Source organism: Salmo salar, chromosome 10, assembly GCF_965601325.2.
Source record: "Salmo salar chromosome 10, fSalSal1, whole genome shotgun sequence".
NCBI lineage: Eukaryota > Metazoa > Chordata > Actinopteri > Salmoniformes > Salmonidae > Salmo > Salmo salar.
Genome location: NC_138300.1, coordinates 121,569,045 through 121,593,803, shown reverse-complemented (window position 1 = coordinate 121,593,803; position 24,759 = coordinate 121,569,045). Strand labels below are relative to the sequence as shown.

Below are 24,759 nucleotides of genomic sequence, written 5' to 3'. Positions count from 1 at the left end.
GGGTCTGGCAGTCAGTGGATTATAGAGGGGCTGGCAGTCAGTGGATTATAGAGGGGCTGTCAGTCAGTGGATTATAGAGGGGCTGGCAGTCAGTGGATTATAGAGGGGCTGGCAGTCAGTGGATTATAGAGGGACTGTCAGTCAGTGGATTATAGAGGGGCTGTCAGTCAGTGGATTATAGAGGGTCTGTCAGTCAGTGGATTATAGAGGGTCTGTCAGTCAGTGGATTATAGAGGGGCTGTCAGTCAGTGGATTATAGAGGGGCTGTCAGTCAGTGGATTATAGAGGGTCTGTCAGTCAGTGGATTATAGAGGGGCTGTCAATCAGTGGATTATAGAGGGGCTGTCAGTCAGTGGATTATAGAGGGGCTGTCAGTCAGTGGATTATAGAGGAGCTGGCAGTCAGTGGATTATAGAGGGGCTGGCAGTCAGTGGATTATAGAGGGTCTGTCAGTCCGTGGATTATAGAGGGGCTGTCAGTCAGTGGATTATAGAGGGCCTGGCAGTCAGTGGATTATAGAGGGCCTGGCAGTCAGTGGATTATAGAGGGGCTGTCAGTCAGTGGATTATAGAGGGGCTGGCAGTCAGTAGATTATAGAGGACCAGTCAGTCAGTGGATTATAGAGGGGCTGTCAGTCAGTGGATTTTTGAGGTTATTTTCTGACATTTATACTGAGACTGATTTGGGTCTGCGTCATGTTCTCCACAGAACACACAGGCACACACACATTGTCTCAGTCATTGTATTTACCCAATGTCTTTTTTTGCTATTAGGGTAATTGTTTGTTTAAATGTTAGTGAAATGTAGGCTAAGTGTTTGATTTTCAGTGAATGTGGTGTAGAAAAGGTCTGAGGTAAGCAGAGATACAGTATCAATCCTTTGCACCCCTTTCTCTCTCTCTCTCTCTCTCTCTCTCTCTCTCTCTCTCTCTCCTCCTCTCTCTCTCTTCTCTCTCTCTCTCTCTCTCTCTCTCTCTCTCTCTCTCTCTCTCTCTCTCTCTCTCTCATTCATTTTCTCCACTCTTTTTATTCCCCCCCTCTCTATCCTCTTTTTCTTTCTGCCTCTCCCTTTCCCTCTCTTCTTCCTCTTCCTCTTCTTCTTCTTCTTCGTCCTCTTCTTCTTCTTCCTCTTCCTCTTCTTCTTCTTCCTCTTCCTCTTCCTCTTCTTCTTCTTCCTCTTCCTCTTCTTCTTCTTCCTCTTCCTCTTCCTCTTCTTCTTCTTCCTCTTCCTCTTCCTCTTCTTCTTCTTCCTCCTCTTCTTCTTCTTCCTCTTCCTCTTCTTCTTCTTCAGGGCACACCAAACACAGTATACTTTTGGTATGATATCTGATTTCTTTCACATTACTTCAGGACTGTTCTGTTCTGGTACAGGTCGTTCACCCTTGTCAGCTTCTCCCAAACTATTAGACAGCATAGGTTCACAGTAGCTGGAGCTCAGAGTATTTTGCTTACTGAAGCGCCCTTATCTACATCGTTGAGTGATCCAGGTCACTCACCCAGTGTGAAGACAGTCCAGTGACGATGGAGCCAGAGAGAGAGAGAGACACAGAAAGTAAGAGCTGAACAGAATATCTCCGACCCCGTCGCCATGGGAACACATGTAGAGAGCGTTACCACTCAACCAGACTCTTGACACGATTCTTGTACGACGTGAGAACGTACGAACCAGTATCCGGAGAATATTTGACTTCATGTTCTGGTCTGTCTATCACGGGTTAGCTTTGTCTGGACGCGCTCTCTTACTCAGACCGGGATGTTATGTGGTTAGCGTTGTGTTTCATAACGGATTACTCCACCACACGCTCCAGTGGCTGCAGGTTAGCTTTGTCTGGACTTTTGTAACTGCTTTTTAATGTGATGAGAAGAGGACAGTGATGATACATCTTCTTATACTAGAACATGGACTATTCCAGTATAGACTATTCCAGTATAAACTACTCTAGTATAGACTATTCCAGCATAGACTATTCCAGTATAGACTATTCCAGTATAAACTACTCTAGTATAGACTACTCCAGCATAGACTATTCCAGTATAGACTATTCCAGTATAAACTACTCTAGTATAGACTATTCCAGTATAGACTATTCCAGTATAGACTACTCTAGTATAGACTATTCCAGCATAGACTATTCCAGTATAGACTATTCCAGTATAAACTACTCTAGTATAGACTATTCCAGCATAGACTATTCCAGTATAGACTATTCCAGTATAAACTACTCTAGTATAGACTATTCCAGTATAGACTATTCCAGTATAAACTACTCTAGTATAGACTATTCCAGCATAGACTATTCCAGTATAGACTATTCCAGTATAAACTACTCTAGTATAGACTATTCCAGTATAGACTATTCCAGTATAGACTATTCCAGTATAAACTACTCTAGTATAGACTATTCCAGTATAGACTATTCCAGTATAAACTACTCTAGTATAGACTATTCCAGTATAGACTATTCCAGTATAGACTAATCCAGTATAAACTACTCTAGTATAGACTATTCCAGTATAGACTATTCCAGTATAGACTATTCCAGTATAAACTACTCCAGTATAGACTACTCTAGTATAGACTATTCCAGTATAGACTATTCCAGTATAGACTACTCCAGTATAGACTATTCCAGTATAGACTACTCCAGTATAGACTACTCTAGTATAGACTACTCCAGTATAGACTACTCCAGTATAGACTACTCTAGTATAGACTATTCCAGTATAGACTATTCCAGTATAGACTACTCTAGTATAGACTACTCTAGTATAGACTATTCCAGTATAGACTACCCCAGTATAGACTACTCCAGTATAGACTACTCTAGTATAGACTATTCCAGTATAGACTATTCCAGTATAGACTACTCTAGTATAGACTATTCCAGTATAGACTATTCCAGTATAAACTACTCTAGTATAGACTATTCCAGTATAGACTATTCCAGTATAGACTACTTCAGTATAGACTATTCCAGTATAGACTACTCTAGTATAGACTACTTCAGTATAGACTACTCCAGTATAGACTATTCCAGTATAGACTATTCCAGCATAGACTACTCCAGTATAGACTATTCCAGTATAGACTACTCCAGTATAGATTACTCTAGTATAGACTATTCCAGTATAGACTACTCCAGTATAGACTACTCCAGTATAGACTACTCTAGTATAGACTATTCCAGTATAGACTATTCCAGTATAGACTACTCCAGTATAGACTACTCTAGTATAGACTACTCCAGTATAGACTACTCCAGTATAGACTACTCTAGTATAGACTATTCCAGTATAGACTATTCCAGTATAGACTACTCCAGTATAGACTACTCTAGTATAGACTATTCCAGTATAGACTACTCCAGTATAGACTACTCTAGTATAGACTATTCCAGTATAGACTATTCCAGTAGAGACTACTCCAGTATAGACTATTCCATTATAGACTACTCCAGTATAGACTACTCTAGTATAGACTACTCCAGTATAGACTACTCCAGTATAGACTACTCCAGTATAGACTATTCCAGTATAGACTATTCCAATATAGACTACTCTAGTATAGACTACTCTAGTATAGACTATTCCAGTATAGACTACCCCAGTATAGACTACTCCAGTATAGACTACTCTAGTATAGACTATTCCAGTATAGACTATTCCAGTATAGACTATTCCAGTATAGACTACTCTAGTATAGACTATTCCAGTATAGACTATTCCAGTATAAACTACTCTAGTATAGACTATTCCAGTATAGACTATTCCAGTATAGACTACTCTAGTATAGACTATTCCAGTATAGACTACTCTAGTATAGACTATTCCAGTATAGACTACTCTAGTATAGATTATTCCAGTATAGACTACTCCAGTATAGACTATTCCAGTATAGACTACTTCAGTATAGACTATTCCAGTATAGACCACTCTAGTATAGACTACTCCAGTATAGACTACTCCAGTATAGACTACTCTAGTATAGACTATTCCAGTATAGACTACTCCAGTATAGACTACTCTAGTATAGACTATTCCAGTATAGACTATTCCAGTATAGACTACTCCAGTATAGACTATTCCAGTATAGACTACTCCAGTATAGATTACTCTAGTATAGACTATTCCAGTATAGACTACTCCAGTATAGACTACTCCAGTATAGAATACTCTAGTATAGACTATTCCAGTATAGACTATTCCAGTATAGACTACTCCAGTATAGACTACTCTAGTATAGACTACTCCAGTATAGACTACTCCAGTATAGACTACTCTAGTATAGACTATTCCAGTATAGACTATTCCAGTATAGACTACTCCAGTATAGACTATTCCAGTATAGACTACTCTAGTATATACTATTCCAGTATAGACTATTCCAGTATAGACTATTCCAGTATAGACTACTCCAGTATAGACTACTCTAGTATAGACTATTCCAGTATAGACTACTCTAGTATAGATTATTCCAGTATAGACTACTCCAGTATAGACTATTCCAGTATAGACTACTTCAGTATAGACTATTCCAGTATAGACTACTCCAGTATAGACTACTCCAGTATAGACTACTCTAGTATAGACTATTCCAGTATAGACTATTCCAGTATAGACAATTCCAGTATAGACTACTCCAGTATAGACAATTCCAGTATAGACTACTCCAGTATAGACTATTCCAGTATAGACTATTCCAGTATAGACTACTCCAGTATAGACTACTCCAGTCTAGACTACTCCAGTATAGACTATTCCAGTATAGACTATTCCTGTATAGACTACTCTAGTATAGACTACTCCAGTATAGACTATTCCAGTATAGACTATACATGTGGTAGACTGTTATTTGTACTCCTCTTCCAGGGACAGACGGTTACAGGGCAAGGCTGAAGTTAAGAGCATGTGGCCTCCTGAGGCTTTAGTGTTTGTGGGTCACTGCGCTAAAACAGTCTTAGCTTACAGCCTGCTATGTCCCCTGGGGTACAGAGCAGGTCAATGCGTGTCTGTGTAAGGATGCGTCCCAAATGGAATTCCATTCCCTATATAGTGCTCTACGTTGACCAGATCCCTGTGGGCCCTGGTCGTAATTTGTGCACTATAAAGGGAAAAGGGTATCGTTTGGGACTCAGCCTCGTTCTACTATGTCAATGTGTGTCTGTGTCTGTACAGCTCCTAAACATACAGTGTATTGTGGGTAATTTATGTGGTTCTTCTCTACTAATACAGCTGTCAGTGCTAGCTAGTACTGTATGTATCTCCACTATGCAGTTGACAGCTGCGAGAGTGTAGCTATTATACAATCAATATTTGGCAGTCATTGTTCTAGTTATGTTTGAATGAATGAAATCTGTAACAGAAGCACTGGAGAGAAATTACATACTACTGTGTTAGATATGAAGGCTTTGAGAAGCTGATCAATAGAAGCTTCCTTGTTACTCTGCTTCCTTGTTACTCTGCTTCCTTGTTACTCTGTATCCTTGTTACTCTGCTTCCTTGTTACTCTGCATCCTTGTTACTCTGCTTCCTTGTTACTCTGCATCCTTGTTACTCTGCATCCTTGTTACTCTGCTTCCTTGTTACTCTGCATCCTTGTTACTCTGCATCCTTGTTACTCTGCTTCCTTGTTACTCTGCTTCCTTGTTACTCTGCATCCTTGTTACACTTTATCCTTGTTACACTTTATCCTTGTTACTCTGCATCCTTGTTACTCTGCATCCTTGTTACTCTGCATCCTTGTTACTCTGCATCCTTGTTACTCTGCTTCCTTGTTACTCTGCATCCTTGTTACTCTGCTTCCTTGTTACTCTGCTTCCTTGTTACTCTGCATCCTTGTTACACTTTATCCTTGTTACACTTTATCCTTGTTACTCTGCATCCTTGTTACTCTGCATCCTTGTTACTCTGCATCCTTGTTACTCTGCATCCTTGTTACTCTTCATCCTTGTTACTCTGCTTCCTTGTTACTCTGCATCCTTGTTACTCTGCATCCTTGTTACTCTGCTTCCTTGTTACTCTGCTTCCTTGTTACTCTGCTTCCTTGTTACTCTGCATCCTTGTTACTCTGCATCCTTGTTACTCTGCTTCCTTGTTACTCTGCATCCTTGTTACTCTGCTTCCTTGTTACTCTGCATCCTTGTTACTCTGCTTCCTTGTTACTCTGCATCCTTGTTACACTTTATCCTTATTACTCTGCATCCTTGTTACTCTGCATCCTTGTTACTCTGCATCCTTGTTACTCTGCATCCTTGTTACTCTGCTTCCTTGTTACTCTGCTTCCTTGTTACTCTGCTTCCTTGTTACTCTGCTTCCTTGTTACTCTGCATCCTTCTGCATCCTTGTTACTCTGCATCCTTGTTACTCTGCATCCTTGTTACACTTTATCCTTGTTACTCTGCTTCCTTGTTACTCTGCTTCCTTGTTACTCTGCTTCCTTGTTACTCTGCTTCCTTGTTACTCTGCATTGGTGAGAAGACTGATGAGAAGAAGAGGAGAGATTTTCTTTGAATGTGTTTGTGTGTGTGTGTGTGTGTGTGTGTGTGTGTGTGTGTGTGTGTGTGTGTGTGTGTGTGTGTGGGTTAGTATGTCTGACTCCACACCAGACATACTAACCATTACTTGGCCATTAGTCAAGGGAAATGTATGCTGCATACTGAGAAGTATAATCTCCTCCACTCTCCTTCAATCCTAATCCCTACCTATTTTCCTACCTCTCCATATCTCCTTCTCTCTCCCTACCTCTCCATATCTCCCTCTCTTTGAAGCTGGTAGAGAAGGGTAATCCACTGTGTGAGGGGAAGATAGAGAGAGAGTAGCCACCAGACTGTTTCATCAAACCATTTCAGAGATATGGACGGCCTTAGATATTCATGGTAATGTGTTTTATTATCCAACCAACTGATTCAGACAGCAGCGTCTGTCCTTTTATTTGTGTTTGATACCACCGATGCCACCGATGCTGAGGAGAATGAGAGTTGAAATTGGCTGTAGTCTTCTCTTCATCAAGTTAAGCAGAGATATTAAAAAAACACTTCAGGTCACACACACACACACACACACGCACGCACACACGCGCACGCACGCACGCACCACACACACACACACACACACTCTTACAGGTTTTATTTTGAAGTGGAACGTCAGGGAGAGAGGATATGGTTGGATGCGTTCCCAATGATTACTCATCACCTGTCCCTCTTCCAGGGAGTAGAAAGCGGAAATGGTCTAACCTAACCATGGGATTTTTTGGGGGGCCTAATTTTGTTTCTGCTTAAAATTTCCAACATTTTGGTAGTCTATTTGTTAGTCAACTTGTCTATAATTAGATACATGCAGCTTCGCTTCTGTCATGTGTTGCCCTAGAACAGTGTTTCTCAACCCTGGTCCTCCAGTAGCCCCCAACCCTGGTCCTCCAGTAGCCTCAACCCTGGTCCTCCAGTATCCCCAACAGCCCAACCCTGGTCCTCCAGTACCCCAACCCTGGTCCTCCAGTACCCCAACCCTGGTCCTCCAGTACCCCCAACCCTGGTCCTCCAGTAGCCTCAACCCTGGTCCTCCAGTATCCCCCAACAGCCCAACCCTGGTCCTCCAGTACCCCAACCCTGGTCCTCCAGTACCCCAACCCTGGTCCTCCAGTACCCCCAACCCTGGTCCTCCAGTAGCCCCCAACCCTGGTCCTCCAGTAGCCCAACCCTGGTCCTCCAGTAGCCCCAACCCTGGTCCTCCAGTACCCCAACCCTGGTCCTCCAGTACCCCCAACCCTGGTCCTCCAGTACCCCCAACCCTGGTCCTCCAGTACCCCCAACCCTGGTCCTCCAGTACCCCCAACCCTGGTCCTCCAGTAGCCCCAACCCTGGTCCTCCAGTACCCCCAACCCTGGTCCTCCAGTACCCCCAACCCTGGTCCTCCAGTAGCCCCAACCCTGGTCCTCCAGTACCCCCAACAGTACACATTGTTATTGTAGTCTTGGACAAACACACCTCATTCAACTCATTGAGGGCTTGATGGTTAGTTGACAAGTTGAATCAGGGTTGGGAAACCCTGTTGGAGATACCAACACTGTTCTAGAGGACTAAATGAAATCCTTTCTCACCAGAATAATGTCATTAATGATAGAATGAATACTTCTAGTTGACATCGGATACCGCCTTGTGACTGTCGAATTTGTATAGCGCCTCATAATCATCACACAGTAGAGGCACTGCTATCATCCTCTTTAACCACTTAAAAAACCATCTTTCATGACTTTTCTGGCTTCCTGTTTATTTTTCAACTCTATTTCACAGCTTTTCTCTTATTGAATCAAACTCCTACATTGTCCTTTTTTTTTTGCCTCAGTGGATCGATGTTAACTTGTTCTGTCCCGTTCCCAAAAGCGTTTGGCGATAGCCGTGTAGACTATTTGGCGCGCTTAAAAGTAAGACCTTAAAGCTTAGGATTTCACACTAATATCAGATAGCCTCAAAATAATACAAGAAAAACATCAATGTAGCCTACAGATTTAAGTTGCACAAGAATTATACATTTATGGATGTTTTTATGTATTGTTTTAACACCGACCCCTCCACCCACACAATATTTCATGACCCATAAACCCACATTCCCCACGGATATAACTGCAGGGACTGCGGGTTTTGAGTCAACCCGCGCATTACTAGTGTGCGTACTTGCATGTGTGTGTTCAGTGTGCATGCGTGTGTATAGTGTGTGTGTGTGCGTTCGTGCGTGTATAGTGTGTGTGTGTGTGTGTGGCGTTCGTGCGTGTATAGTGTGTGTGTGTGTGTGCGTTCGTGCGTGTGTACGTTTGTGCGTGCGTGTGTGTGTGTGTGTGTGTGTGTGTGTGTGTATAGTGTGCGCGTGTGTATAGTGTGTGTGTGTGCGTGCGTGCGTTCGTGCGTGTATAGTGTGTGTGTGTGTGCGTTCGTGCGTGTATAGTGTGTGTGTGTGTGCGTTCGTGCGTGTGTGCGTTCATGCGTGCGTGTGTGTGTGTGTGTGTGTGTATAGTGTGTGTGTGTGCGTTCGTGCGTGTATAGTGTGTGTGTGTGTGTGTGTGCGTTCGTGCGTGTGTGCGTTCGTGCGTGCGTGTGTGTATAGTGTGTGTGTGTGTGTGTGTGTGTTTGTGCAAGTCATGTGTGTGTATGTGTGTGTGTGTGTGTGTGTTTGTGCATGTCGTGTGTGTGTATAGTGTGTGTGTGTGTGTGTGTGTGTGTGTGTGTGTGTGTGTGTGTGTGTGTGGGTGTGTGTGTGTGTGTGTGTGTGTTTGTGCATGTCGTGTGTGTGTGTGTGTGTGTGTGTGTGTGTGTGTGTGTGTGTGTGGTGTGTGATAGTGTGTGTGTGTGTGGGTGTTTGTGCATGTCGTGGTGTGTGTGTGTGGGGGGATAGTGAAGTGAACAGAGCATTACCAGAACCAGACAGTTGTAGGCGGTGCTCCAGCAATATGCACTGACGTGATCATCTCTACAGATAACTGTTGTCAGGAGAGGAGACAGGTGAGCCCAATAAAACAGGTGTCCATCCTTACTAAAGCTAGCCAAAGCAGTTTGGGGGTGTCTCATAAACCTCCGGGTGCCCAGAGATTCACTCAGTTTTATCTGTCGTATGTACTTATGACGGCACTAATACGGGTTTCTTTGGGGGAAAAAAGGGTCTGTCTACCAACACAACAACAAAAAATGTTGTTTAAAATGGTGGTTGCATTGGAGTTTATAGTAGGGACCTGTTTCTTCAAATCATGCTCACATAGACATGAGAAACTAGTCCAAACTGGAGAAGAACTGTAAATTAGCTCAGATAAGAGAGGAATAACAATGATGGTGAACAGAGAGAGAGGAATAACAATGATGATGAACAGAGAGAAGCTCTGCCACAATCACTTTTCCTTTATTTTTAAAATTTTTTTTTAAGCAGTTCAGAGTAGCTAGCACACCACTTAGCAACAAGCAGATGTTTCAACCCTTTTTCTCACTCAAAACACTTCCGGATGAGAGGGAGCTTTTCTTTCCAACCCAACTGCCTCAACTAAAGAAGCTCACCACTCTTTATTAATCCAAGAACTTTGTTCATTAGATTAGAGACTACTTGAACGAAATCTTTTCATTCGGTTTCAGACCGTTTTCTTACGTGTTGTTCCTAACGAACACAGCCCAGTCTAAGCTTTAGGCTTTACAAACTCCACCCACCAGAACGGCTTGGGTCTTCCTCATGCTTAGATACACTACATAGGCAAAAGTATGTGGACACCCCTTCAGATTAGTGGATTCAATTTCTGCCACACCCGTTGCTGACAGGTGTATGACATCGAGCACACACCCATGCAATCTCCATAGACAAACATTGGCAGTAGAATGGCCTTACTGAAGAGCTCAGTTACTTTAAACGTGGCACCGACATAGGATACTACCTTTCCAACAAGTCAGTTCATCAAATTTCTGCCCTGCTAGAGCTGCACTGGTCAACTGTAAGTGCTGTTATTGTGAAGTGGAAACATCTAGGAGCAACAACGGCTCAATCGCGAAGTGGTAGGCCACACAAGCTCATAGAACGGGACCGCCGAGTGCTGAAGTGCGTAAAAATCGTCTGTCATCGGTTGCAACACTCACTACCGAGTTCCAAACTGCCTCTGGGAGCAACGTCAGCACAAGAACTGTTCGTCGGGAGCTTCATGAAATAGGTTTCCGTGGCCGAGCAGCCGCACACAACCTAACATCATTATGCTTGCTGCCATTGGACTCTGGAGCAGTGGAAATGCATTCTTTGGAGTGATGAATCACGCTTCACCATCTGGAAGTCCAACAGAGGAATCTGGGTTTGGCGGATGCCTGGAGAACGCTACCTGCCTGAATGCGTAGTGCCAACTGTAAAGTTTGGTGGAGGAGGAATAATGATCTGGGGCTGTTTTTCATGGTTCGGGCCCCTTAGTTCTAGTGAAGGGAAATCTTAATGCTACAGCATAGAATGACATTCTAGACGATTCTGTGCTTCCAACTTTGCGGCAACAGTTTGGGGAAGGCCCTTTCCTGTTTCAGCATGACAATGCCCCTGTGCACAAAGTGAGGTCTATACAGAAATGATTTGTCAAGATCGGTGTGGAAGAACTTGATTCGCTGCACAGAGCCCTGACTTCAACCCCATCAAACACCTTTGGGATGAATTGGAACACCGACTGCGAGCCAGGCCTAATCCCCCCCACATCAGTGCCTGACCTCAATAATGCTCTTGTGGCTGAATGGAAGCAAGTCCCCGCAGCAATTTTCCAGCATCTAGTGGAAAGCCTTCCCAGAAGAGTGGAGGCTGTTATAGCAGTGCAGGGGGGGACCAACTCCATATTAATGCCCATGATTTTGGAATGAGATGTTCGACTAGCATGTAGTGTATTTCAAATCAAATCAAATGTTATTTGTCACATGCTTCGTAGACAACAGTTGTAGACTAACAGTGAAATGCTTCCTTACATCAATGTTACTTCCCAATAATGCAGAGAGAAACAAATAAAAAATTATATAAAATAATAACACAAGGGTTAAATAAGCAATGAGTAACGATAACTTGGATATATACACAGGGTACCAGTACTGAGTCAATGTGCAGGGGTATGAGGTAATAACTTGGATATATATACAGGGTATCAGTACTGAGTCAATGTGCAGGGCTATGAGGTAATAACTTGGATATATACACAGGGTACCAGTACTGAGGCAATGTGCAGGGGTATGAGGTAATAACTTGGATATATACACAGGGTACCAGTACTGAGTCAATATACAGGGGTACGAGGTAATTGAGTTAGATATGTAAATATAGGTAGGGGAAAAGTGACTAGGCAACAGGATAGATAGTAGACGGTAGCAGCAGTGTTGGTAGTTGAGGTAATATGTAAATATAGGAAGGGGAAAAGTGACTAGACAACAGGATAGATAATAGACAGTAAGAACAGCGTATGGGATGAGTCAAAAGATTTAGATCAAAAAGGGTCAATGCAGATAGTCAGAGTAGCTATTGGTTAACTATTTAACTAACTATTGATCAGTCTTATAGCTGAGGGGTAGAATCTAATCAGGATCCTGTTGGTTCCAGACTTGGTGAGCTGGTACAGGTTGCCATGGAGTAGCAGAGACAAAACCCAGCAAACCGGGAACATTTCCAGAACATTAGCTAAGATTCCCATGAAGTTGTAGTTAGGGTTTTATCTAACATTAGGATGATAACATACCAAAAACATTAAGAGAAATGTTTTTGATAAAAAAATCGTATTTATTTATCAAAAAAAGGTTTTTAGATTAAATATCCTTGGAATGTTCTACCGTTCACTAAAATGTTGTGCACAACATCAGTAACAACCACCACAGAACATTCCCCAAAAGTTTGTATGTTTATATGTCATTTGCATTGATGCTGCGATAACGTTCCTATAACACATTTAGTCTGTTCATAAAAGGTTCCCAGAATGTTTCATTAGGTTGTGGGAACAGTCTGGTGAGAACATTGTAGGGATATCACAAAATATATGTTCCCAAAACACCAAAACTATCCAGTTGTGAGGATGATTTGAAAAGGTTTATTTTAGGGTGCGAAAAAAAGAAAAACGTTCACCTGATGTTAGAAGAACATTCCGAGAACACATTCCATCTGTTCTTTAAAGATTACAAGAATGTTTCATTAGGTTGTGGGAACATTGTGGGGGAAATTACGAGACATATGTTCCCAAAAACGCAACAACTGTCCTGTTGTACTGACGTTCCGATCATTTTGTATCAGTGTGCACAAAATATTCCTTTGATACAACAAGAATGTTAATAAAACAGCCTTTCTGAGTTCTTTAAAGGTTCCCAGAACATTTCATTAGATTGTGGGAGCAGTGTCGGTACATTACAGGAGATGGGTTCCCAAAGCACATAATATCCTGTAACGCCCTGGCCATAGAGAGGGGTTTTTTGGTCTTTATTTTGGTTAGGCCAGGGTGTTACATTGGGTGGGCGTTCTATGTTCTTTTTCTATGTTTTTTGTATTTCTTTGTTTTGGGCCGTGTGTGGCTCCCAATCAGGCACAGCTGAAGTTCGTTGTTGTTGATTGGGAGTCACACATAAGGAGCATGTTTTTCCTTTGGGTTTTGTGGGTAATTGTATTTTGTTAGTTTTGGACCTAGCAGAACTGTAGGCTGTCGTTCATTTTCGTGTTTTGTTTAAAGTGTTTCTATTAATTAAATATTGAATATGAACACTCACTCCGCTGCGTATTGGTCCACCTTTTCCGACGATGACTTCTCTGTTTCATCTGACGACGAAGACAGCCGTTACATATCCTCAATTGTGATGACATTCATGCAATGTTTGAGTTAGGTTGCACAGGACATTCCCTTAATGTTGTAAGCATGAAATAAGTCTGTTTTTTTTATGATGTTCATAGGATATTTGTTTTAGATTTAACATAATATTACATTGATGTTCATGCAATATACATTGACCTTGTCTTGGAGGTACTCAAAACATTTCTAAAACATTTAGGAAACGTTATATTTAAGTTTGACCTAATATTACCACAACATTCTCAGCATGCACAATTTTTATAGCTTCTTAAAGCAGATTGGAATACATCCCCATTGTGTTTCTCTCCAGATTGAATGATAATTCTCATTTGAGGATTGTATTGTAGGTGATATAGAGATACATGGAATTTCATTTTCATTCATAGGACATTTGAACAGCGTTTAATCATTCTGTGGGAACAGTCTGGTGACATATATTTTTGACACATTTCGCAGACAAGGTGAAAAATCGGACTTGTTCCTTGACCAAGACACTTCACCCTAATTTGCCACAGGGTTACTGTACTACTATGACTGACCCTGTAAAACAACACATGACACTGCACCTATCCAATGTACGTGACAATAAAACATATTTTGTTTTTCCTTTTAGCCCGTCCCCAAAGTTCGTTTTGTCATTCTTTTGCAGAACCCGAGACACCAGAGATCAGAGGCTGAGATTACAAAGGACTTGAAAAGAGAACCCCCCCCCCCCCCCCCCAAAAATAAACATTTAGTATCTTTCTTCCTCATTATCATACTGGAGCCCTGCTTTCTTGTAATCTCCCTTCCTTGCCTCTCTGCCTCGTCCATATCTTTAGTATTTGTCTCCAAGCTTCCATCAAAGAGCTCTCAGACTGATGCATTGAAATTAATGAGAGATAAAACGCTATTTTCATTTTCTAGCCCCATAATCCCCCTGTGATTGTGTCTGGATTTGGTGAAAGCAAGAACATCCCACCCCCAAACCCTGGCCTTCTATCACAATGCCTCTGACTGACTAGAGGTTTCTACATCCCAAATGGCACCCTATTCCCTATATAGTGCACTACTTCTTTTTTTTTTTACCATGGCCTTATGGACCCTAGTGCACTATTTAGGGAATAGGGTACCATTTAGGCCGTTGGCTGCTTTGTATCATCGTGGGTTTGAAATGGAGAACCGACAGTGATCTGATTCTTGCAATATTATTCTCAAGCTGGTAATTATTTCTCTGAGATTGATGCTGTCGGGCGTTGCTTAAGCGTTGCTTTAAAGTTCATTCTACAGGTGATTAGTAACTAAATCTACCCATCAAAATCCCTATACACATTAGAACACACTAGAACATTAGAACACATTTAAACCGTAGAATACACTAGAACATTAGAACACATTTAAACCGTAGAACACACAAGGACATTAGAACACATTTAAACCGTAGAACACACTAGAACATTAGAACACATTTAAATCGTAGAACACACTAGAACATTAGAACACATTTAAACCGTAGAACACACTAGAACATTAGAACACATTTAAACCGTAGAACACACTAGAACATTAGAACACATTTAAACCGTAGAATACACTAGAACATTAGAACACATTTAAACCGTAGAACACACAAGGACATTAGAACACATTTAAACCGTAGAATACACTAGAACATTAGAACACATTTAAATCGTAGAATACACTAGAACATTAGAACACATTTAAACCGTAGAACACACTAGAACATTAGAACACATTTAAACCGTAGAACACACTAGAACATTAGAACACATTTAAACCGTAGAATACACTAGAACATTAGAACACATTTAAACCGTAGAACACACAAGGACATTAGAACACATTTAAACCGTAGAATACACTAGAACATTAGAACACATTTAAATCGTAGAATACACTAGAACATTAGAACACATTTAAACCGTAGAATACACTAGAACATTAGAACACATTTAAACCGTAGAACACACTAGAACATTAGAACACATTTAAACCGTAGAACACACTAGAACATTAGAACACATTTAAACCGTAGAATACACTAGAACATTAGAACACATTTAAATCGTAGAACACACTAGAACATTAGAACACATTTAAACCCTAGAACACACTAGAACATTAGAACACACTAAAACATTAGAACACACTAGAACATTAGAACACATTTAAACCGTAGAACACACTAGAACATTAGAACACACTAAAACATTAGAACACACACGAACATTAGAACACATTTAAACCCTAGAACACACTAGAACATTAGAACACATTTCAACTGTAGAACACACTACAACATTAGAACACACACGAACATTAGAACACATTTAAACCCTAGAACACAGGGGAAAACAGTACACATTGTTCCTTCTATTGCTCACTAAGCAAATGTAATGAGGTCCAAACAGATTCAGAGACATCCCAGCTGTGGTCAGGCTGCACATTGTCTGTGTGGTCCTGTCTAATAGAACTAAATGCAGTGTTTATATATAAAATAGTGCCACTGTGGTGAGCTTATACATGCAGAGCGCTAGGCTAGCATGGGAAAACTACACAGAGAGAGAGAGTTACTCACAGTTTCAGTTTTGACCGCTGATTCTTAATGAATACTCACTCAAGAGCATCGTCATTGAGATGTACGCAGAATGATGTTTACTGAACAAAACAGACAGTTAAGGGATGGATCGAAATGTACAGTATGGATACCTGGAGAAAAATGGAGGAGGGTCATGCTTTTTCAATTTCAGTCAAGGGGAAGGTTTAGTATTTATTTTCTTAAATCTAGTCCAGGGGCGGGTCATGTCATTTGTAATTTATGAAATGTCAATATTTCCCAGTGTTTAAGAATTAGTTGCTTATTAGGCTATTTATGGATGTGTGCCCCTCATCTCTGATTCTCCGCTGGACGTGCAATATCAAGTGTGCCTATAGGCTAGTTAGAGGGGTCTCAATTTTGATTTATTTTATTTCACCTTTATTTAACCAGGTAGGCAAGTTGAGAACAAGTTCTCATTTACAATTGCGACCTGGCCAAGATAAAGCAAAGCAGTTCGACACATACAACGACACAGAGTTACACATGGAGTAAAACAAACATACAGTCAATAATACGGTAGAAAAATAAGTCTATATACAATGTGAGCAAATGAGGTGAGATAAGGGAGGTAAAGGCAAAAAGGCCATGGTGGCAAAGTAAATACAATATAGCAAGTAAAACACTGGAATGGTAGATTTGTAGTGGAAGAAAGTGCAAAGTAGAAATAGAAATAATGGGGTGCAAATGAGCAAAATAAATAAATAAATAAATACAGTAGGGGAAGTGGTAGTTGTTTGGGCTAAATTATAGATGGGCTATGTACAGGTGCAGTGATCTGTGAGCTGCTCTGACAGCTGGTGCTTAAAGCTAGTGAGGGAGATAAGTGTTTCCAGTTTCAGAGATTTTTGTAGTTTGTGCCAGTGATTGGCAGCAGAGAACTGGAAGGAGAGACGGCCAAAGGAGGAATTGGCTTTGGGGGTGACCAGAGAGATATACCTGCTGGAGCGCGTGCTACAGGTGGGTGCTGCTATGGTAACCAGTGAGCTGAGATAAGGGGGGACTTTACCTAGCAGGGTCTTGTAGATGACCTGGAGCCAGTGGGTTTGACGACGAGTATGAAGCGAGGGCCAGCCAACGAGAGCGTACAGGTCGCAGTGGTGGGTAGTATATGGCACTTTGCTGACAAAATGGATGGCACTGTAATCGACTGCATCCAGTTTATTAAGTAGGGTATTGGAGGCTATTTTGTAAATGACAATCCCATGATTCATAGCCTATAGGCTAGTTAGAGTGGTCTGAAACCCATGATTCACAGCTTATAGGCCATGAAGTGCATGCTGGGAGAAGCACAAAGCAAAGTTATTTTTCTAAGATAGCTGCTGGGATGGTGTAAATACAACTGGGCTGCCACATCAGTTGTACAACTGAACACATCTTCTGAATCAGAGAGGTGCATGGGGGGGCTGCCTTAATCAACATCCATGGTGTCCAGGGAGAAGTTGTTTTTGGGGGCAGAACAACCTTTTTTTTTTTTTTTTTTACCTTGTCGGTTCAGGGATTCGATCCAGCAACCTTTCGGTTACTGGCCCAGTGATCCTACCCGCCGGTCTACCTGCCGCCCCACACACTGCGAGGGATAGTCCAACCCTGAGCCCCGGCCTGCTCAGCTCTTGCTGATCAAACAACGTTTTTGTTTGCTTCCTAACCAATGGCTATGCAGGCCTTCAGTGGCAGTGCAGGAAGTGAGTCAAAGGCTTCTTCCCCTCCCCCCCCCCCAAAAAAAATGTTTTTGTTGTTGATGAGGCCTTGCCCCAAACGAAATGCACATGGACTAGCCTATAACCTTTGTTCTGTTCAGTTTGAGAAGGAGAGAGCGAAGATGAAAAGGAGGACCAGAGGTCAACTTTGATAGCTTGCTAGTACTGTAATTGATTTTTTATTAAAAACAAATTGTTTCTTACTCATGATTTATTTATCAAGAGTTATTGACTTCACAATAAGTCAGATTCAAGTCATTTACATTGTGGTTCTGAAACGTGAAGTAGCAGCCAAGGTGCAATCAATCAGGAATTAACAGCTCATGGTGCTGAACGTAGGCAAAATCGAGTAGGCATAATTCATTTCAACCGTCTTCATTTTAATTAGACTTTACTAACAACAAGAGGGCTTTGTGTTGGAGCAAATCTCTTCCTATTTAAGCAATGAGAGGTGGACCTACCTGTTTAACAAATTAAAATAGGCGATAGGCTGCTATATCCACAGATTTTGTCGGTCAATTCCTCGACCCACCAATGCACTCTTTAACTAGCCTACCTCTGTGTCAGTGAAGGGCTGTTGAGTTAAAACCAAGACTCAGAATTGAGGGGTTATGAGACGGTATGCCATAGGCCAACCTTTTATTAAAGAAACTGGCAGAAAGCACAGACCTAACCATTGTTAGTTTAAGATTTAGAAGAAGAAAAAAAAATAAAGGATCTGATTATATAAAGTGATCTACAAAAGCGCTTTGGTCCGCGATGCTTTATGCTAGAAACAATCTGTAAAATACCTCGGAAAGATGTGCCTCCGATGCATTATGGGGAATATCATTGATTATTTTCTTTGACATTCAGAGGCTGAGCTACAACCTTCTGTCACCAAAGAGACACTTTTTTTTCTCCTTCATATTTGCTTGGGAAGTAATCTAATTCTGTCACTATCAATTGATTAAGAGATTACTTTCTGTACGTTAGAATATGTTTAAACCCAGACAGCTTTTAGGGGAAACATTCTGTCATTGGGTTAAGCCACAGAGGAACAGTAGCCAGTAGTTAAAGCTTTCATTTTTCAGCGTTGGTAGGACCTACCGTCTGGGGTGGAAAGGTAGGTCTACTGTCTGGGGTGGAAAGGTAAGACCTACTGTCTGGGGTGGAAAGATAGGCCTACTGTCTCGGGTGGAAAGGGAGGCCCTACTGTCTGGGGTGGAAAGGAAGGACCTACTGTCTGGGGTGGAAAGGGAGGTCTACTGTCTGGGGTGGAAAGGTAGGATCTACTGTCTGGGGTGGAAAGGGAGGTCTACTGTCTGGGGTGGAAAGGTAGGCCCTACTGTCTGGGGTGGAAAGGTAGGACCTACTGTCTGGGGTTGAAAGGTAGGCCTACTGTCTGGGGTGGAAAGGTAGCACCTACTGTCTGGGGTGGAAAGGTAGGCCTACTGTCTGGGGTGGAAAGGTAGAACCTACTGTCTGGGGTGGAAAGGTAGGACCTACTGTCTGGGGTGGAAAGGTAGGTCTACTGTCTGGGGTGGAAGGGAGGCCTACTGTCTGGGGTGGAAAGGTAGGACCTACTGTCTGGGGTGGAAAGGTAGGCCTACTGTCTGGGGTGGAAAGGTAGGTCTACTTTCTGGGGTGGAAAGGGAGGCCTACTGTCTGGGGTGGAAAGGGAGGCCTACTGTCTGGGGTGGAAAGGTAGGACCTACTGTCTGGGGTGGAAAGGTGGGACCTACTGTCTGGGGTGGAAAGGTAGGACCTACTGTCTGGGGTGGAAAGGGAGGCCTACTGTCTGGGGTGGAAAGGAAGGACCTACTGTCGGGTGGAAAGGTAGGACCTACTGTCTGGGGTGGAAAGGTGGGACCTACTGTCTGGGGTGGAAAGGTAGGACCTACTGTCTGGGGTTGAAAGGGAGGCCTACTGTCTGGGGTGGAAAGGAAGGACCTACTGTCTGGGGTGGAAAGGGAAGTCTACTGTCTGGGGTGGAAAGGTAGGTCTACTGTCTGGGGTGGAAAGGGAGGCCTACTGTCTGGGGTGGAAAGGTAGGACCTACTGTCTGGGGTGGAAAGGTAGGACCTACTGTCTGGGGTGGAAAGGTAGGACCTACTGTCTGGGGTTGAAAGGGAGGCCCTACTGTCTGGGGTGGAAAGGTAGAACCTACTGTCTGGGGTGGAAAGGTGGGACCTACTGTCTGGGGTGGAAAGGTAGGACCTACTGTCTGGGGTTGAAAGGGAGGCCTACTGTCTGGGGTGGAAAGGAAGGACCTACTGTCTGGGGTGGAAAGGGAAGTCTACTGTCTGGGGTGGAAAGGGAGGTATACTGTCTGGGGTGGAAAGGGAGGTATACTGTCTGGGGTGGAAAGGGAGGACCTACTGTCTGGGGTGGAAAGGTGGGACCTACTGTCTGGGGTGGAAAGGGAGGTCTACTGTCTGGGGTGGAAAGGGAGGACCTACTGTCTGGGGTGGAAAGGTGGGACCTACTGTCTGGGGTGGAAAGGGAGGTCTACTGTCTGGGGTGGAAAGGGAGGACCTACTGTCTGGGGTGGAAAGGTGGGACCTACTGTCTGGGGTGGAAAGGTGGGACCTACTGTCTGGGGTGGAAAGGTAGGACCTACTGTCTGGGGTGGAAAGGTAGGTCTACTGTCTGGGGTGGAAAGGTAGGCCTACTGTCTGGGGTGGAAAGGTGGGACCTACTGTCTGGGGTGGAAAGGGAGGTCTACTGTCTGGGGTGGAAAGGGAGGCCTACTGTCTGGGGTGGAAAGGTAGGACCTACTGTCTTGGGTGGAAAGGTGGGACCTACTGTCTGGGGTGGAAAGGTGGGACCTACTGTCTGGGGTGGAAAGGTAGGACCTACTGTCTGGGGTGGAAAGGTGGGCCTAACTTTTGGAAGTACAAAACATACTGAGATTCCTAATGACATTGAAAATGTAATTATTTACAAACAGGATCAGTTTAGTTGTAAACACCACATACTGCTTTAGCATTGGAGAAATATGATAGGCCTGGTGTGTTCATCTCATCTTTGTTATGTTTGTAATTTCAGTCATTTGTGCGGTATTAAAAAAATATTCTGTTAATATGTAAAATGACCTAGAATTGTTTGTTTCTAAAAGGCAATTGCTTTTTACTATGAAGGAGATTTTTCCATCCTTACTCCATTCATGGTGGTCTGTGAACCCACAACCTTGTGTCCCACAGATTCCTGTGCTGCCGTGTAATGCTTACAGTTTGAAGAACAGTTTCATAAACTGCGTATCTAAGGCTCTGGTCTTGCCAAGAAGTGAGTGTAAACGGTAGGCATGTTCTCTGCTATCCACTTTGTTTTAATTATTATTTTGGGTATAGGGGAGGGACACTTGTTTTTCTTTTTAGCTAAAAATATATTTTCCTGAAGGGAATGTCATCCGTTTTCATTTCAGAGAGGTCCGATTTTCTCCGTGTAACTTTTATTATAAATAACGTTCACTCCCTAATCAGAGATAGTTCAATATTAAACTTATCATGCATGCACACTGAAATATGACATTGAAAAATCCACATTGTTGATCCTCATTGACCTCATGCTAATCACTTCAGCACTTCGGTTTATTCCATTTATTTTCACTTTACAGCTCCCAAAATAAACCCCTTCCAAATGTTTTACATCAGACTATATTCCGTAAAGTTAAGAATTAATTAAATAATATTTACTCTCTCATATGTGAGATTATTAATCAATTAATTCTGGACACTGGAAAACTCCAATCTTTGCTGTCTGGCCTTCTGTGATCCACATTCACAGTGTTTTCCAGTAGCGCCGGGCTGTCGGAAAAGCCGATTACAGACTCTTTTTCAGCTGGCTACTTTTTCCACTTAAATTAACTAGGCTACTTTTCAATTCTCTAGTCAGAAAAAAAAGTATTCTAGCGATCTATTGATAGGACAGGTCGCCTGTCAGTCACAAAGTGAACGATGATTTAACAGTCTGCTGTCTGTCCCGCCTCCCGGTAGGGCAGTGTGAGTTTTGTATGCTGTGATTGGTTGGAGTCAAATTTCTTTACATCTCTGTGAGTGAATTTCAGGGCTCTACACTGCAACCATAAATATGCGCCTAAAAATATATGTTTAATAGATGTTTATTAGATGTTAAGTAGATGTTTAATATATGTTGAATAGTTGTTTAATAGATGTTTAATAGATGTTTAATAGATGTTTAATAGATGTTAAGTAGATGTTAAATAGATGTTTAATAGATGTTTAATAGATGTTTAATAGATGTTAAATAGATGTTTAATATATGTTGAATAGTTGTTTAATAGATGTTTAATAGATGTTTAATAGATGTTTAATAGATGTTTAATAGATGTTTAGTAGATGTTTAGTAGATGTTTAATAGATGTTTAGTAGATGTTTAGTAGATGTTTAGTAGATGTTTAATAGATGTTTAATAGATGTTAAGTAGATGTTTAATAGATGTTTAATAGATGTTAAATAGATGTTTAATAGATGTTTAATAGATGTTAAGTAGATGTTTAATAGATGTTTAATAGATGTTGAATAGTTGTTAAATAGATGTTTAATAGATGTTTAATAGATGTTTAATAGATGTTTAATAGATGTTTAATAGATGTTAAATAGATGTTTAATAGATGTTTAATAGATGTTAAGTAGATGTTAAGTAGATGTTTAATAGATGTTTAATAGATGTTGAATAGTTGTTAAATAGATGTTTAATAGATGTTTAATAGATGTTAAGTAGATGTTTAATAGATGTTTAGTAGATGTTTAGTAGATGTTTAGTAGATGTTTAATAGATGTTAAGTAGATGTTAAGTAGATGTTTAATAGATGTTTAATAGATGTTTAATAGATGTTTAGTAGATGTTTAGTAGATGTTTAATAGATGTTTAGTAGATGTTTAGTAGATGTTTAATAGATGTTTAATATATGTTTAATAGATGTTTAGTAGATGTTTAATAGATGTTTAATAGATGTTTAATAGATGTTAAGTAGATGTTTAATAGATGTTTAATAGATGTTTAATAGATGTTAAATAGATGTTTAGTAGATGTTAAATAGATGTTTAATAGATGTTAAATAGATGTTAAATAGATGTTAAATAGATGTTTAGTAGATGTTAAATAGATGTTTAATAGATGTTAAATAGATGTTTAATAGATGTTAAATAGATGTTTAGTAGATGTTAAATAGATGTTTAATAGATGTTAAATAGATGTTTAATAGATGTTAAATAGATGTTAAATAGATAGTAAGGTATGAGCATGTGCGAGACCAAACAGGTTTTTCTATTTGGCTGGCTACTCCCATACCACCCCATAGCATCCCATACCACCCCATACCATCCCATACCATCCCATACCATACCATCCCATCCCATACCGTACCAGCCCATACCATCCCAGCCCATACCATACCGTACCATACCATACCATCCCAGCCCATACCATACCATACCATACCATACCATCCCAGCCCATCCCATACCATCCCAGTCCATACCATACCATCCCATACCATCCCATACCATACCATACCATCCCATACCATACCATACCATCCCATACCATCCCATCCCATACCATCCCATACCATACCATCCCATACCATCCCATCCCATCCCATACCATCCCAGCCCATACCATCCCATCCCATACCATCCCAGCCCATACCATCCCAGCCCATACCCTCCCATCCCATACCATCCCAGCCCATACCATCCCAGCCCATACCATACCGTACCATACCATACCATCCCATCCCATCCCATACCATCCCATACCATCCCATACCATACCATACCGTACCATACCATACCATCCCATCCCATCCCATACCATCCCATACCATACCATACCATCCCATCCCATACCATCCCATCCCATACCATCCCATACCATCCCATACCATCCCATACCAGCCCATCCCATACCATACCATACCAGCCCATCCCATACCATCCCATACCATCCCATCCCATCCCATCCCATACCATCCCAGCCCATACCATCCCATACCATCCCAGCCCATCCCAGCCCATACCATCCCATACCATACCATCCCATACCATCCCATACCGTCCCATCCCATACCATCCCAGCCCATACCATCCCAGCCCATACCATCCCATACCATCCCATACCATACCATCCCATCCCATACCATACCAGCCCATCCCATCCCATACCATCCCATACCATCCCATACCATCCCATCCCATACCATCCCATACCATACCATACCATCCCATCCCATACCATACCATACCAGCCCATCCCATACCATCCCAGCCCATCCCATACCATCCCATCCCATCCCATACCATACCAGCCCATCCCATACCATCCCATCCCATACCATACCATACCATACCATACCATCCCATCCCATACCATCCCATACCATCCCATCCCATCCCATACCATACCATACCATATGAGTGGTCCCGTGTGGCTCAGTTGGTAGAGCATAGTGTTTGCAATGCCAGGGTTGTGGGTTTGATTCCCATGGGGGACCAGTACGGAAGAAAGAAAAATGTATGAAATGTATGCATTCACTTCTTTAAGTCGCTCTGGATAAGAGCGTCTGCTAAATGACTAAAATGTAAAATGTATACCATCCTATCGATCATGTTTTGTGGTGCAAACCTATTGACATGTTTTCCTACAGGGACTTAATCTTGGACCTCTTCCAAACGTCTCAGTTTCCATTTTACCTTTCGCCTCTCTCTCTCCCTCTTTCTCTCCCTCCCTCCCACTCTTTCTCCCTCCCTCCCTCTCTCTCTCTCTCTCTCTCTCCCTCTCTTTCTCTCTCCCTACCTCTCTCACTCTCTTTCTCCCTCCCTCCCTCTCTCTCTCTCTCTCTCTCTCTCTCTCCCTCCCCCTCTCCCTCTCTTTCTCCCTCCCTCCCTCTCTCTCTCTCTCTCTCCCTCCCTCCCTTCCTCCCTCCCTCCCTCCCTCCCTCCCTCCCTCCCTCCCTCCCTCCCTCCCTCCCTCTCTCTCCCTCCCTCCCTCCCTCCCTCCCTCCCTCCCTCCCTCCCTCCCTCTCTCTCCCTCCCTACCTCTCTCACTCTCTCCTTCCCCCTGCCTCCCATAAGTCAAGATGATGTGATTGTGTAAACTCCCTTTCCCACAGCCTGGGTCTCAGCAAGGCAGTGTGTTCTCACAGTGTGTGTGTGT

The 24,759-nt window shown here is 42.2% G+C and overlaps 1 protein-coding gene across 3 annotated transcripts in view; it reads left to right on the top strand.

Moving 5' to 3' along the window:
* The window catches only part of LOC106561726 (tetraspanin-18B), a 106,142-nt gene that overhangs the window by 18,874 nt on the left and 62,509 nt on the right, over positions 1–24,759 (top strand). Inside the window, exon 2 of one of the 3 annotated variants that reach the window (XM_045688564.2) lies at positions 20,784–20,865. The exons of 1 other annotated variant lie outside the window; for it this stretch is intronic. The gene's annotated coding sequence lies outside the window, so the exon portion shown is untranslated. Of the gene's footprint in view, positions 1–20,783; positions 20,879–24,759 lie in introns of all 3 variants that reach the window. One more of the 3 variants, XM_045688563.2, reaches the window with a different exon arrangement.